Here is a 14,662-nt window from a genome sequence, read left to right as displayed (position 1 = left end):
CTATAAAGATACTCCAACGCTCAAGGTAGAAACAATTTTATGCAAAACATAATAAAAGTAGAGTTAGGGTTAATAAACATGGAGTTAGAGTTAGGAATACAAAGGCGAGACCTGCAAAAAAAAAAACAGATACTCCAATGATCAAGTTAGAAACAATTTTATGCAAAACATAATAAACATGATTGTAAGTGTTAATAAACATAGAGTTAGAGTTAGGAATGCAAAGGCAAGACCTGCAAAAAACAAAAGCAACACACAAGTTAGTAACAAATATCTTTGTTAAGGCAAAAATGTACCGACCTGACACTCATCAGAAGAAGGGGCAGAAACCTTGAACAAAAATGATAGACATGTACCAAGCAAAAAAGAAACTCAAGGATTCTACAAATATAAGGGCAATTTAAGTATACATTGAGAGTGTTAAGAATGTGCACCTAAATATACTAGCAGAGTACCAAAGTCAGCAATATAACAAAAGCTAAACATGGCTATTTACGTTGAAACGTTACCCAAGAATCAGACTTAGCTATGTTTCAGCAGCTGTAGCTGAACTACATGGGGAGTATCACTGCCTTGCTGTGTACCAGACTTCCAACAGTGATTTCAATAAAATACGAAAGAAAAACGACAAATAAAAAAAACAAAAACAAAAAAAAGGAGGAAAAGAGAAGCTCACTTACCTGTTTTCCAATAGTTTCATTTGTCCGGAAGCTGCTCACTTCCATTAAGTGTGACGTTCTCCATTAGACACATAGCTTTGCACCTCTCAGTTTTAGGAACTGACGGTGACCTGCCATTGCACCGCTCAGTACCCGGGACTGAGCAGTGCACACTCATTCTACGGAACGAAATGGTGGCCTGCCGTTGCACCGTTCAGTTTCCGAAACTGAGCAGTGCACCTATTAATTCGATAAAACTGAGTGGTGGTCTACCATGTGCTTAATGGTTAACATCAGCACCCAATTGTGAACTAAGTGCCATTTTTTTTTTGATAGGTGAAGTGCCTTTTTTCTGTAAAGATACATAAGCAGAGTTCAATACATACAGGATGACAGACATTAAAGTTCAGTTGATAAACTAGTACGAGAGACATGTTAATTAACAGGTTTAACGTGCAATCCTATTTCTTATACTCAATATAGAAAAGATAGAAACAAAACAGTCTACCATTTTTTGTAAGACTAAGAAAAAACTCTAATCAGTGTTTATTGCACGAAAAAGAAAGATGACCACAACTACAGCATCAAAGATGGTGGTTCTAGCTAGTAAATAGCATTGTATATGTATAATAGGTGTAAATTTAACCATTAGACTCAAGACATCTGAACAATTGAACAAGGAAAGAAAAATAAAGAGCCATGAAAAACACAACACCACAGTATTAACAAATTCACAACATGGGAAAATCACAAGTGAAGATGCATTTAACACAAATTCAATCTATTACTTTGGGGGTTCAGATTTACAATCTTCAGACCTAATAACATGTGAAATCGTCTAAAAAAAATCAAATAATCAATGAAAATCAAGCAAAAATTTACAAAACACACATCTTAAATTAACAAGTGAAGTTATCTAAGAATACAGTCCAAATCAAGCTAAAAGTAAGGAAATACTCTACAAAACACATCTTAGTGAACTGTTTCATCATGCATTCATATTCTTGATACTCCAAACCCTAAAAAGCTCCATGTTTAGTAAACAAGAAAGAAAACAAACATTTGGAGAAGAGGCAAAAGGGTAAAGTAGTCACCAAAATCTGAAAGTAGCTAGATCTAAGGGGGGGTTTGCTATATCATGGCTTCCAAGTTCCTTCCTCTCCAGCAGCAACCCCTGTGAGATAAAACCAAAAGAGAAACAACCAGATCTGAAATAAGATGGGGGAATAAAGAGAATAAGAGATAAGGATAAGAAGGGATGAGATGAGATCACCTCAGACTCAAAATAATCAGAGTTTCCATGAGCTTCATCTATTCTATCTATCTATCTCTCCTGCAAAACAAAGACAACCAGAGAAGAATAATCAGTGAGCAAACCCAATTTTTGAATATATAGACGAGATAAGAAAAAGAGTAAAGTAAGGTTATTAAATTATTAAAAGAATGGTCAAAGTCAAATGTTACTACTTGTACGAATTTTCCCGCCAATTTTTGAATTTCAAAATTTTGGACATGTGTCTTCCTTTTGTTGGCTTCTTTTTGGTCATGCGGATTGTGCCAGTTGTTGTTGTATTTTTAAATATTAACACTTGGTCACAAATTACAGATAGTAAATTTGAATTTGAATTTGAATTCCAGCTTCAATTACCTTGGGTGGGTCTTTTACTGGGCGCACCAAACCTATGTGTCTTTGGCCTGTGAGATGTTACAGATGTACTACTGCAGAATTTGAAGATTGTTAAGCACCACACTTCCAGATACCTTCAGATGCAGATTATGTGAAGCGCAACTTCGAATGGAGTCAGCTATTGCGCGAAGAAGTTCTTAGCAGCTGCCTCAACTCAATTAGCTAGCTAAGAATGAACCTTTAGTTGCTGATGCTTCAAGGACGATGGATTTTGAGAAGGTGATTGTTGTCAGCAGTTTATTCAAAAACAAACTTCGAATTACTTTTGCGCAAATTGCATTCTCTACTCTGTTTTATGTACTGGTGTCTCTGTTTTACACCAGGGAATCACTTGTGTGCACTAAGAACTGGATATACCATAACAAACAACAATTCCAATTCAAAAAATTCACCAGGAACCCCCGACTGGCGATCAATAAACCAAATAGTTCAGACCCATTCCACTACCAGACACCTTCACTACTCTTTGTGAGCCAAGGAGAATAAAATGTGCATTATATACCCGGGGAGGAGAAGGATTACAAAAGCAGGTCATTCCAGAGGAAGATATAGCTTAATAAGTTATAACACCTGTGGAGGATTACAAAAACAAGTTGTTACATACAAAATTCTGGACAGCCCATTTGTTTTCGGTTCCTTTCAAAAATTTACAAGACCATGCAGACAGGCTATTAAGCAAAAATTTACACATATTCTTTTGTTTTGAAATTTAGTGAAGATAAGAGTTGGAAGTGTACCTTTTGAGTTAAAATGCAGCCTCCTTCAGGGAAGAGGAGGATCTCATTAGTACATGATTCACAGGACTGATCTGTCTTCATTTGTATCCTTTAAAGTCAGACATACCCTAGAGGCAAACTGATCAAAAGCCAAACAGATGACGTTCCCCGCAAGGTACCAGCATTCCATTTCAACAACTCTACTAATTGAATTGGCCACAGGAATACAAAGGCAAGACCTGCAAAAAAACAAGGAAGATACTCCGACGCTCAAGTTAGAAACAGTTTTATGCAAAACATAATAAACGTAGAGTTAAGGGTTAATAAACATAGAGTTAGAGTTAGGAATACAAAGCCAAGACCTGCAAAAAACAATAAAGATACTCCAAGGCTCAAGTTAGAAACAATTTTATGCAAAACATAATAAACATAGAGTTAGAGTTAGGAATACAAAGCCAAGACCTGCAAAAAACAATAAAGATACTCCAACACTCAAGTTAGAAACAATTTTATGCAAAACATAATAAACGTAGAGTTAGAGTTAGGAATACAAAACCAAAACCTGCATTAAACAATAAAGATACTCCAACACTCAAGTTAGAAACAATTTTATGCAAAACGTAATAAATATAGAGTTAGAGTTAGGAATACAAAGCCAAGACCTGCAAAAAAACAATAAAGACACTCCAAGGCTCAAGTTAGAAACAATTTTATGCAAAACATAATAAACGTAGAGTTAGAGTTAGGAATACAAAACCAAGACCTGCATTAAACAATAAAGATACTCCAACACTCAAATTAGAAACAATTTTATCAAAACGTAATAAAAGTAGAGTTAGGGTTAATAAACATGGAGTTAGAGTTAGGAATACAAAGGCAAGACCTGCAAAAAAAAAAAGATACTCCAATGATCAAGTTAGAAACAATTTTATGCAAAACATAATAAACATGATCATAAGTGTTAATAAACATAGAGTTAGAGTTAGGAATGCAAAGGCAAGACCTGCAAAAAACAAAAACAAAAGCAACACTCAAGTTAGAAACAAATATCTTTGTTAAGGAAAAAATGTACTGACCTGACAGTCATCGGAAGAAGGGGCAGAAACCTTGAAAAAAATGATAGACATGTACCAAGCAAAAAAGAAACTCAGGCATTCTAGAAATATAAGGGCAATTTAAGTATACATTGAGAGTGTTAAGAATGTGCACCTAAATATACTAGCAGAGTACCAAAGTCAGCAATATAACAAAAGCTAAATAGGGCTATTTTCATTGAAACGTTACCCAAGAATCAGACTTAGCTATGTTTCAGCAGCTGTAGCTGAACTACATGGGGAGTATCACTGCCTTGCTGTGTACCAGACTTCCAACAGTGATTTCAATAAAATACGAAAGAAAAACGACAAAAAAAAAGAAAAAAAAGAAAAGGAGGAAAAGAGAAGCTCATTTACCTGTTTTCCAATAGTTTCATTTGTCCGGAAGCTGCTCAGTTCCATTAAGTGTGACGTTCTCCATTAGACACATAGCTTTGGACCTCTCAGTTTTAGGAACTGACGGTGACCTGCCATTGCACCGCTCAGTACCCGGGACTGAGCAGTGCACACTCATTCTGCGGAACAAAGTGGTGGCCTGCCATTGCACCGCTCAATTTCCGAAACTGAGCAGTGCACCTATCAATTCGATAAAACTGAGTGGTGGTCTACCATGTGCTTAATGGTTAACATCAGCACCCAATTGTGAACTAAGTGCCATTTTTTTTGATCGGTGAAGTGCCTTTTTTCTGTAAAGATACATAAGCCGAGTTCAATACATACAGGATGACAGACATTAAAGTTCAGTTGATAAACTAGTACGAGAGACATGTTAATTAACAGGTTTAACGTGCAATCCTATTTCTTATACTCAATATAAAAAAGATAGAAACAAAACAGTCTATCATTTTTGTAAAACTAAGAAAAAACTCTAATCAATGTTTATTGAACGAAAAAGAAAGATGACAACAACTACAGCATCAAAGATGGTGGGTCTAGCTAGTAACTAACATTGTATATGTACAATAGGTGTAAATTTAACCATTAGACTCAAGACATCTGAACAATTGAACAAGGAAAGAAAAATAAAGAGCCATGACTAACACAACACCACAGTATTAACAAATTCACAACATGGGAAAATCACAAGTGAAGATGCATTTAACACAAATTCAATTGATTACTTTGGGGGTTCAGATTTACAATCTTCAGACCTAATAACATGTGAAATCGTCTAAAAAAAAAGTAAATAATCAATGAAAATCAAGCAAAAATTTACAAAACACACATCTTAAATTAACAAGTGAAGTTATCTAAGAATACAGTCCAAATCAAGCTAAAAGTAAGGAAATACTCTACAAAACACATCTTAGTGAACTGTTTCATCATGCATTCATATTCTTGATACTCCAAACCCTAAAAAGCTCCATGTTTAGTAAACAAGAAAGAAAACAAACATTTGGAGAAGAGGCAAAAGGGTAAAGTAGTCACCAAAATCTGAAAGTAGCTAGATCTAAGGGGGGGTTTGCTATATCATGGCTTCCAAGTTCCTTCCTCTCCAGCAGCAACCCCTGTGAGATAAAACCAAAAGAGAAACAACCAGATCTGAAATAAGATGGGGGAATAAAGAGAATAAGAGATAAGGATAAGAAGGGATGAGATGAGATCACCTAAGATTCAAAATAATCAGAGTTTCCATGAGCTTCATCTATTCTATCTATCTATCTCTCCTGCAAAACAAAGACAAGAGAAGAATAATCAGTGACAATCCCAGAGAAAACCCAATTTTTGAATATATAGACAAGAGATAAGAAAAAGAGTAAAGTAAGGTTATTATTATTAAAAGAATGGTCAAAGTCAAATGTTACTACCTGTACGAATTTTCCCGCCAATTTTTGAATTTCAAAATTTTGGACATGTGTCTTCCTTTTGTTGGCTTCTTTTTGGTCATGCGGATTGTGCTAGTTGTTGTTGTATTTTTAAATATTAACACTTGGTCACAAATTACAGACAGTAAATTTGAATTTGAATTTGAATTTGAATTTGAATTCCAGCTTCAATTACCTTGGGTGGGTCTTTTACTGGGCGCACCAAACCTATGTGTCTTTGGCCTGTGAGATGTTACAGATGTACTACTGCAGAATTTGAAGATTGTTAAGCACCACACTTCCAGATACCTTCAGATGCAGATTATGTGAAGCCCAACTTCGAATGGAGTCAGCTATTGCACGAAGAAGTTCTTAGCAGCTGCCTCAACTCAATTAGCTAGCTAAGAATGAACCTTTAGATGCTGATGCTCAATGTGATTTCAAGGACAATGGATTTTGAGAAGGTGATTGTTGTGCCAATTCTGTCGTTTAGATTAGATTCCATTTAAATGAGGAAAAAAACAAAAAAACGTCCTTCCATTGGCCGTGATTCACCATATACTTCCACTTTGACCTTAGATCCTCATTGGTACGACCAGCATGGAAGACATCATGTCCATATTCCAACATTTCCTTCCATGGTTTCTTCTTACAAGATAATGAAAGGCTTCCTGCACAATTGGGAAATTAGGACAGTTTTTGAGTTTTGTTATAAGCATATCCCGCCAGAAACAAGTATAAGAAACTCAAACTGACCCTTAGCATATGTATTTCTTCAGGGTCCCAAGAATCTGGTAGCCTTTTCGAGGCCACTTCATCTACATAATCACAATCTTCTTCATCATCTTCACTATCATTTTCATCTTCGATACAATCATACAATACAGAACTTAGGCTGCTGGTCATGTATGTCTGCAACAACAAGTAACTGATGTCCAAATAAATATTACGGTGACGAAATTGAGGTCAAATAATAGTATGAAGAGAGATTTATACATACCCCCTTGCCTTATCTTTCATTAATTTTGCCCTCTTCTTCTTGTTTCTCTTATAATTCCCCTTGTTTGTCATGTCTATCTCTACAGGAAACAGAAAATTACTTACTTTTAATCACAAACAACTACAAGAATCACGAAACAAAGTGAAATATTACAAACAACAAGTAGTGTTTTATACTACAAAGATCTAAAATTGCAGCTAGGGTTTCACAAAAAAAAAATCCCCAACAAGAACCTAATTGATTTTTTATTGAAGCAGAACCTAATTGATGAATCTAATCCAAACCCATATTAGGAAAATGGATCAAATGACAAAACAACATAATGAATTTCCATCTTTTATACTAATAATGGAAGCTTAATTATACAATTGGGGGGAAATGAGATACATACAGAGAATAATGAAGAAGTAGAGTGTGAATCTGAAATCTAAGCTGAGCTTCCTCTCCTCCTCTTTTCTCTTCCTTGTCTAACTCTCTATGGATCATAATTTCTTCCATTAAATTCTAATTTCTAATAAACCAGAGGCCAAAAAAAAATTTATCCTTTTTTGGTATGATTAAATTCTGAGATCGAATTGGGGTTTTAGCCATAAAAGGCAAAACCGCGCCATTTCTTTTTCCTTTTATCTGTTACTGTGAATTGTGTGGTTCATATTCTCCCTCTCAAGGTTTTTACCTCGCATCTCAAATCCTTCACTGTTATTTTGTATTTACTTTTACTTTTTACTAATAAAAATCATCACGAACCAGCAGCAGCTCAAGTGGTTCCTTGTTCGAGTCTATCAATCAAGGGATCATGTTCCATGTGAATTATCCCTCTCTTCCGCATATGGACTAGATTTTGATTTTGATTTGCTACTTTCTAGTCATAATATAGAATTGCAATCATTTCTTATTATATCACATATGAGGGTCTTCATTTACTTCCATGTCAATTTCGAGTTTCTAAAGATATACAGTCACCTAATCGTTGACGTAAGTTATACCTAAGCGTATTATAGCACCTAAAAAATAGTTGTACATATTAAACTTGACAGCACCTAGCCTTAATATGAACTTTAAATCCCAACATGTAAAAATAAAGAACTCTCATACAAACAGCTCATCAAGCTATACCATACCTGCATTTGAGGAATTTCTTCCATCACTGGCGGTTCTATACTTGATTTGTTTTGATTGCCCTTAATTGAAATTGATCATTGTTGCTTTTGTTGCCCTCGCACAAAGTAAAATAGAGGTTACTTTTTGTTTTCCACAAATTTCCAAATTAAACTGTAAAGATAGAATATAGGAAAAAAAAAAGGAAAAAGGAACTTACCAGGGGCTGAAATACCCCCGGCTGGCTACTAGCACTTGCCCTTCATTATCCTTGAACTCTGGTGCTTGTTTAACTCGCACGAGTAGGTCCACTGCGGAGGAAATAAAAATGACGAATTATGCCAAGGAGAAAGTTGGTATGTACAGTTTTGAAATTACATATTCATACACACTTTAAGAGCTTAACCGGTTAAACCAGTTGCATGTCAATACCTGTCCTGGACAAAATTGCTCACATATTGCAGCTCTATTTCGCAGCTAACCACCTGATGCATCGGCCAACCCGGCCCAACAGGCATGTCGGCCCGCCAGGGAGCAGCGGCCCGCCAGGGCACAGAGACTGAAGCCTCTGTCCTGGAGACCACTGTTCTGGAGACCTTTGTACCTGGAGACCTCTGTTCTGGAGACCTTTGTACCTGGAGGCCTTTGTGCCGAGAGACCTTCGACCAGGAGATTCAATCAAAGCTTAATCAAGACCCACCTCCTTATCTGCATCATTATTAAACCCATTGTTAAGATTACAAGCTCCAAATGTTCACTGGAAGACATATATGACATTCAACCTAACTACTACTGGAAGTCTATTGTGATACTCCCATCACGATGATATTTATAATTCTCACCTAAATAAAAAAAGAAACTAGCACACTGAATCAAGATACGTGAAAGTGATACTGTAGAATTGCGAAAATAAAACAAATTTGGGCATCGAGAAACCGACCCCATCATTAAGATAGCTGGCAATGTTCCCAAACAAAATTGTGTTTGTCCTAACAGCCGCTTCTTCATCCACCTGTACGACTAACAAAATGTAAGCTACAACAAAGACAAACCTAAGATATACCAAGAGGAAGCAAACTTAGCTTATCATATCACATCTATAATGAGTTAGTAGTTTACTTGAAACTTCAAAAGATACTTCAGCAAAGATCCCGCAATAGTTCGCAGAGAGAGCTGCATAAAGTATCAAATTTGCACTCGACTATAAGTAGGACTATAAGAAATTGTTAAGTGTACTAAACTCAGTGAAAGGTTTAGCAGATCTCAGTTAATAACCCTTAAACCTAGGCAGCGCCTCTATAGTTCAACCATACCATCAGATATAAGACTAATATTGTGCTACCTCATACCAACAACAAAAAAAAGTAGATTGTCCATACCTAGGGTGCCAAGCTGAGAATTGACTTTAGTGCCAGTTCCCGAAGAATAACAGGTGTATCAGAAAACCCAGTGGCAACGTGAGAATAAACCTAATGGAAAGCAACATTAACATGTAACTATCAAATTAATTCCCGCTCCAGATGAAGAGTTTCCCTTTTGCTAATAAAGTTAAAATTAACCACGCACTTGTTCATCTACAACTTGAGAAGATAATGACTCTCCATACTGATCGATATGTTGCAGAAGGCCAACTCTAATAGTCGGTCATTCGAGGCAGATAGTTTCACTAAAGTTGGCAATATCTGTGAAAAAAGAAGGAAGCCTCAGAATCATCAACAGTATATTAAAATAGATAAACACAGGACAAAAACAGAGACAGGTAAAAAGAGAGGTGATCTTTGCTAACAAAGAATCATAGAATACGAGGGTAGTTGGAAAAAAAAATGACCTTCGCAGTGAATCTTCAGGAGACAACCATGAAGCCAAGTACAAAATTGCACTCTGATGCTTGTTTAACTCACACGAGTAGGTCCACTGCGGGGAAAATAAAAATGACGAATTATGCCAAGGACAAAGTTGGTCTGTATGGTTTTGAAATTACATATTCATACACACTTTACGACCTTAATCGGTTAAACCAGTTGCATGCCAATACCTGTCCTGGACAAAACTGCTCACATATTGCAGCTCTATTTCCCAGCTAACCACCTGACGCATTGGCCAACCCGGCCAACGGCACACCAGGCACATCGGGCCGCCAGGACGCAGCGGCCAACCAGGCAAATCGGCCTGACAGGGTGCAGCGGCCCACCAGACACAGAGACCGAAGCCTCTGTCCTGGAGACCTCTGTTCTGGAGACCTTTGTACCTGGAGACCTCTGTTCTGGAGACCTTTGTACCTGGAAACTTTTATGCCGGGAGACCTTGGACCAGGAGATTCAATTAAAAGCTTAATCAAGACTCGCCTCCTTGTCTGCATCATTATTAAACCCAATGTTAAGATTACAAGCTCCAATTGTTCACTGGAAGACATATATGATATTTAACCTAACTACTACCGAAAGTCAAGTGTGATCCTTCTGTAATCATGATATTTATAATTCTCGCCTAAATAAAAAAGAATCTAGCACAATGAATCAAGATAACTGAAAGTGAGACTGTAGAACTGTAAAATTAAACATAGTAGGGCATCGAGAGACCATGGTTTTACTCTTTTGGCAATTTTATGATAGTTTACAATTTTTAGCAGTTGACAATGTGATCAGCTCTTTTACAGCAGAAATTTTCAACTATCCGACACGTCAAACCATAGAGAGGTTGGAATCGTAAAGTACATAAAAATACAAATGTTTCTGTACTCAAAGAAACAGACAACTGACCTCCATTAAATGGCTAAAAGCATTGTCATTTAACAAATCCAACGTCTTCCACACAGCAACATTTCGTACCAGGTTCCCTTTCATCTCCTGTATTTTCTCCATGACAGGCAAGAATGATATTCATCAACTCTTTATCTTCTCCCACTGATAACTTCTCCCACTGTAATATCAGCATCTCTGAGGGGAAAAGCACACAACAAAGACAGTAAGAGTTTACTTAGATTATAATATAATTGAATCATTGGGTGTTAACTCTGCAGTGAACACATGATATGCAAACGTGCTTTCCAAACCATTGCCTCTATCTACTCAGTCGACAGAGTCAAAAGGCATGCTCTCTGACTAGAAGCTAGTTTAGAATGTTCTCTTCTCAAGCAGTAATTGCAATAAGATCGCTTAAGTAAATTAAACAAATGCAAACTCTTAATATAACCAGTAAATACCACATTGAAAATCCAAAATCCTAAGACATATACTACGGTGCTAAGATGAAGATCACTAAAGTTTGAGGAACACAACAAGCCCACATTGAAAATTATGTTGGTCCAGGGAGAAAGATAACATGATAGCAACAACACAATCAAGAATATAAAAGGCAATATCAGGTCTAACAAAGCCAGAAAGACCAAAATCAATAAGTTTTACTGTGGCATCCTCATGCCTCGACAGGAAATAGTTTTAAGAGTTAGGATTTTCCATACAAACTCTGCAACTATACAGAAAACAAAAGGAAAAAATCAAACTATATAAATATAAATCAAAGGGGAAAACATCGTTCCATTGTGAAAAAAAAGCTTCACTTATAAGTGGCGTTTTTTATAGATATGATAAAACTTGTTTCCAAAAACCTCCTGGAACTTGTTTTCACAACATATATAAAAAAAATTCAACTCATAATGCTCAATTTCAAGGTTCAAGTACTAAGTACTAAAACTAATTTCAGAATTTATCAGAATTCTGAAACAGTGAGTGAGTTAATCAGAATTTCAACAAACATGTGGACAGTTGATGTGAAACAGACTCAAACTCTTTATTCGTTCTACTGGCTAAACTATGTGAACCGTCAATTTCACAGAATTGAAACATTTGCCTCCAAAAAGGAGTGATATAGGCGTAAGTATGTGAACAGAGTTAGTTCTGGAATTCACAAATAAGCAAAATCTTGATATGCCATCCCTTTGGTTGGTTGCTTAAATTTGGAAACTTTCCTCGTGAAAAGATTACACATAGACAAGATTTGAGGGGTCTTTTGAAGGGAGTCAAGAACATGAATATAATATTGGATTTACATATGAAAGTTCAGCTACATTTTATTTCATACATACTCAACCAAATAATTACACTTACATTTGATGCGTCTTCTAATCCACCATATACATCTTTAAGTTTTAAATTATTGCTGTTTCATGAGTTTTTAACCGGAAAATGGGGACTAGAGTTAGTGTATCAACTTCATTTCTTATCAACATCTATGAAACCTTCGTAGTGAAACCAAGCATTCTCTGCTCTTTTGACCCTTATATGCTTATTATAAAATTGGCATGAACCAAGGTATGTAGCAACCTAACTTCTTCTAAAATGTTGTTCTATCTTAATTTTTTACACTGAACTTCAGGTACGTTGCATTTCTTGTTTGCAAGAGAATCATTATTTGTCTATCAAAAAATTTACACTGAATTTCAGGTATGGTTTGTGCATCAAGCTCCTCCTCCAATTCCATAGGTCTGAGTTCCATGACTTTCAATGTGGCCATGGCTTTAAGAGTTACACTGTTAACTGTTCCAGGTCTACCTAAAACGAGAGCACTCTCTCATTAATTAAATAACACAGATAATCAACATCTTCTTCACTATTATAAAATCAATTATTTGTTTTTTTATTGTATTATTCATTCGAGTGTTTCTAAGGACCTTATTTTATAGTTATTATTCATTCGAACTCAAAAACATTCAGTGTTGATAAAGCCAGTGACTTGAATGGTAACTCTATTCTGTACATATGCAAATTGCTAATACTTTCAGAATCTTCCTTTGGACAAAAGAAGCAGCGCCTACCAAGGCGGGATAATCTTGAAAGACATCTAAAAAGAAGGCTAACACAGATTTGAAGTATTTCAAGTGCAAAACTGCAGTTATTGAGGGCATTTTGTTTCATGACACAACTGATCTATCATCCAGGAAAATAGCTAACTAGTGAAAAGACATAAACAGATTAAGAGTGCAAAATTGATTGGAGACTAAAATAAAATGAAAAAGAGAACAATACCAAAGTAGCGACGTTCATTTGCAGCCTTAGCTTCGTCGAGCATCTTGTGAAGATCAACTTGAAGCTGAGCATCCCATTTGACCAACTGATTTACGAATACAGCTCCAAGTCCCACTCCCAGTACATGCTCCCATGGATCTAAAATGAAAATGAGAAATTGTAGAAATCAGATGAAAATGAAGAAAGAGGAGGAAGAATTGATAGGGAAATGAGGAAATTAGTTAGGGTTAAACGATAAAACAACATATGCCTCATTTAAGGAAGTTTACAAAGGGCATCTGAGTACATGTGTGTACCCAACCCACTACTTAAGTAAAAAGTATCAGCTAGGTCCATACCAAGTTTAAAGAAGTAAGGATAACTACATGCTTAGAACTACAATTCACCAAAACAGCAGAGAAGTGAACAAAAACACATTCATAATCTTCTTACTTCTCTGTGAAATAGTTAACACCTACTAAGTGGAGGCTTCCCATCTGGCGTGTTTACTGTAAGATCCTAAGCTTTACTGTAATTTTTGCCTCCTCAGCAGTTTTAGGGGATGAAGGAGATTGAAAGATGGATTCTATGGTTGCTGCTGGTGCCTTAATTTCCGGCCTAAAACCCTCACCAGTTGCAGCTACATCATACTCCTCCATTTATCCTGTCCAAACCATATCATTAACAAAATGAAAAAATGTATCACAACTAACCACCTAAAGATCAAACACGAGTAGTAAGAAATTGTCTAACAACCATCAAACCCTAATTCCCCCAGAAAATATAAAATTCAAACCAAAATCGACAATGCAATTCACTAAGCATCACCCTAACATCAGCTATAAGTACAAACTGGATTATAAGAAGCGGAATAAGAAGTGGTTTTGTGGGCTAAGATTTTTATCGCAGAATTCAAAATCATTTGGTTTTTAAGAAGTTCTATAGGAAAAATGACACGGGCGATTAGTAATCTACCACCTGATCGAAGAAAAATTAGGCAGAAAACGTAGGATGGAGGTTTTGTTATACTATGAAAACCCTAGAATAAGAAGACAAAATCTGCTAAAATCTTAGAAGAATAGCAAAATAATGATGAAAATCACAAATAAATCACGAGAAAGAAATAAACCTTGGATTTTCTTTGCTTCAGAAATCAGATCGTTTCTTCAATCGGTGGCGACGATTTCTTCAATTTAGGGCACAATTTCTTCAGAAGAATTTTGACTTTTGAGTTCAGAGTTAGACAGTGAAGATGGATTTGCAGAGATAGGTGGTGGTGCTGATTAGCGGAAGACGGTGGAGATGGAGTTGCGGAGATTGAAGACTGAGATTTAGGTTCAGAAAGGGGTTTTTTCATTTGGGTAGTAAGGTTTTGAGTGTGTCAGAGTGAAATGCTCTTAGCCGAGACGTTTTATTCATTAGGTGAGCCCCATGATGAGAAGCCCAAAGATTCGATTAGTAATGCCACAGAGAAAGGCACCCAGCCACCCGCCCACCGTTTGGTAATTCATGTCTATAACTATAAAAAGCAACCGGCCGGTTAGACATCTTTTTACTCCGTTATTTATCTAGTTCTGACTGGAATTGAAGGTCTAAAGAG

The 14,662-nt window shown here is 36.3% G+C and overlaps 1 long non-coding RNA gene across 11 annotated transcripts in view; it reads right to left on the bottom strand.

Annotated features, from left to right (window-relative positions):
• LOC113313768 overlaps positions 1–14,437 on the bottom strand; it is a 16,269-nt gene extending 1,832 nt beyond the window's left edge. The window contains exons 1-23 of one of the 11 annotated variants that reach the window (XR_003342030.1): positions 14,192–14,437; positions 13,516–13,726; positions 13,084–13,221; positions 10,819–10,995; positions 10,095–10,412; positions 9,888–9,973; positions 9,626–9,741; positions 9,439–9,528; positions 9,179–9,232; positions 9,000–9,071; positions 8,492–8,767; positions 8,083–8,370; positions 6,962–7,040; positions 6,718–6,873; positions 6,158–6,632; positions 5,965–6,054; positions 5,764–5,823; positions 5,585–5,664; positions 3,084–4,842; positions 2,308–2,916; positions 1,933–1,992; positions 1,754–1,833; positions 7–1,011 (exon numbers count right to left, since the gene is read on the bottom strand). This is a non-coding gene — a long non-coding RNA (uncharacterized LOC113313768). Of the gene's footprint in view, positions 1–6; positions 1,012–1,753; positions 1,834–1,932; positions 1,993–2,307; positions 2,917–3,083; positions 4,843–5,584; positions 5,665–5,763; positions 5,824–5,964; positions 6,055–6,157; positions 6,633–6,717; positions 6,890–6,961; positions 7,041–8,082; positions 8,371–8,491; positions 8,768–8,999; positions 9,072–9,178; positions 9,233–9,438; positions 9,529–9,625; positions 9,742–9,887; positions 9,974–10,094; positions 10,413–10,818; positions 10,996–13,083; positions 13,222–13,515; positions 13,727–14,191 lie in introns of those variants that run through there. The other 10 variants (XR_003342032.1, XR_003342031.1, XR_003342036.1 and 7 more) reach the window with 10 other exon arrangements.
• Positions 14,438–14,662: the final 225 nt, after the last annotated feature.

Source organism: Papaver somniferum, chromosome 9 (genome assembly GCF_003573695.1).
Source record: "Papaver somniferum cultivar HN1 chromosome 9, ASM357369v1, whole genome shotgun sequence".
Classification (NCBI taxonomy): domain Eukaryota; kingdom Viridiplantae; phylum Streptophyta; class Magnoliopsida; order Ranunculales; family Papaveraceae; genus Papaver; species Papaver somniferum.
This window is presented reverse-complemented; position numbering and strand designations above follow the sequence as displayed.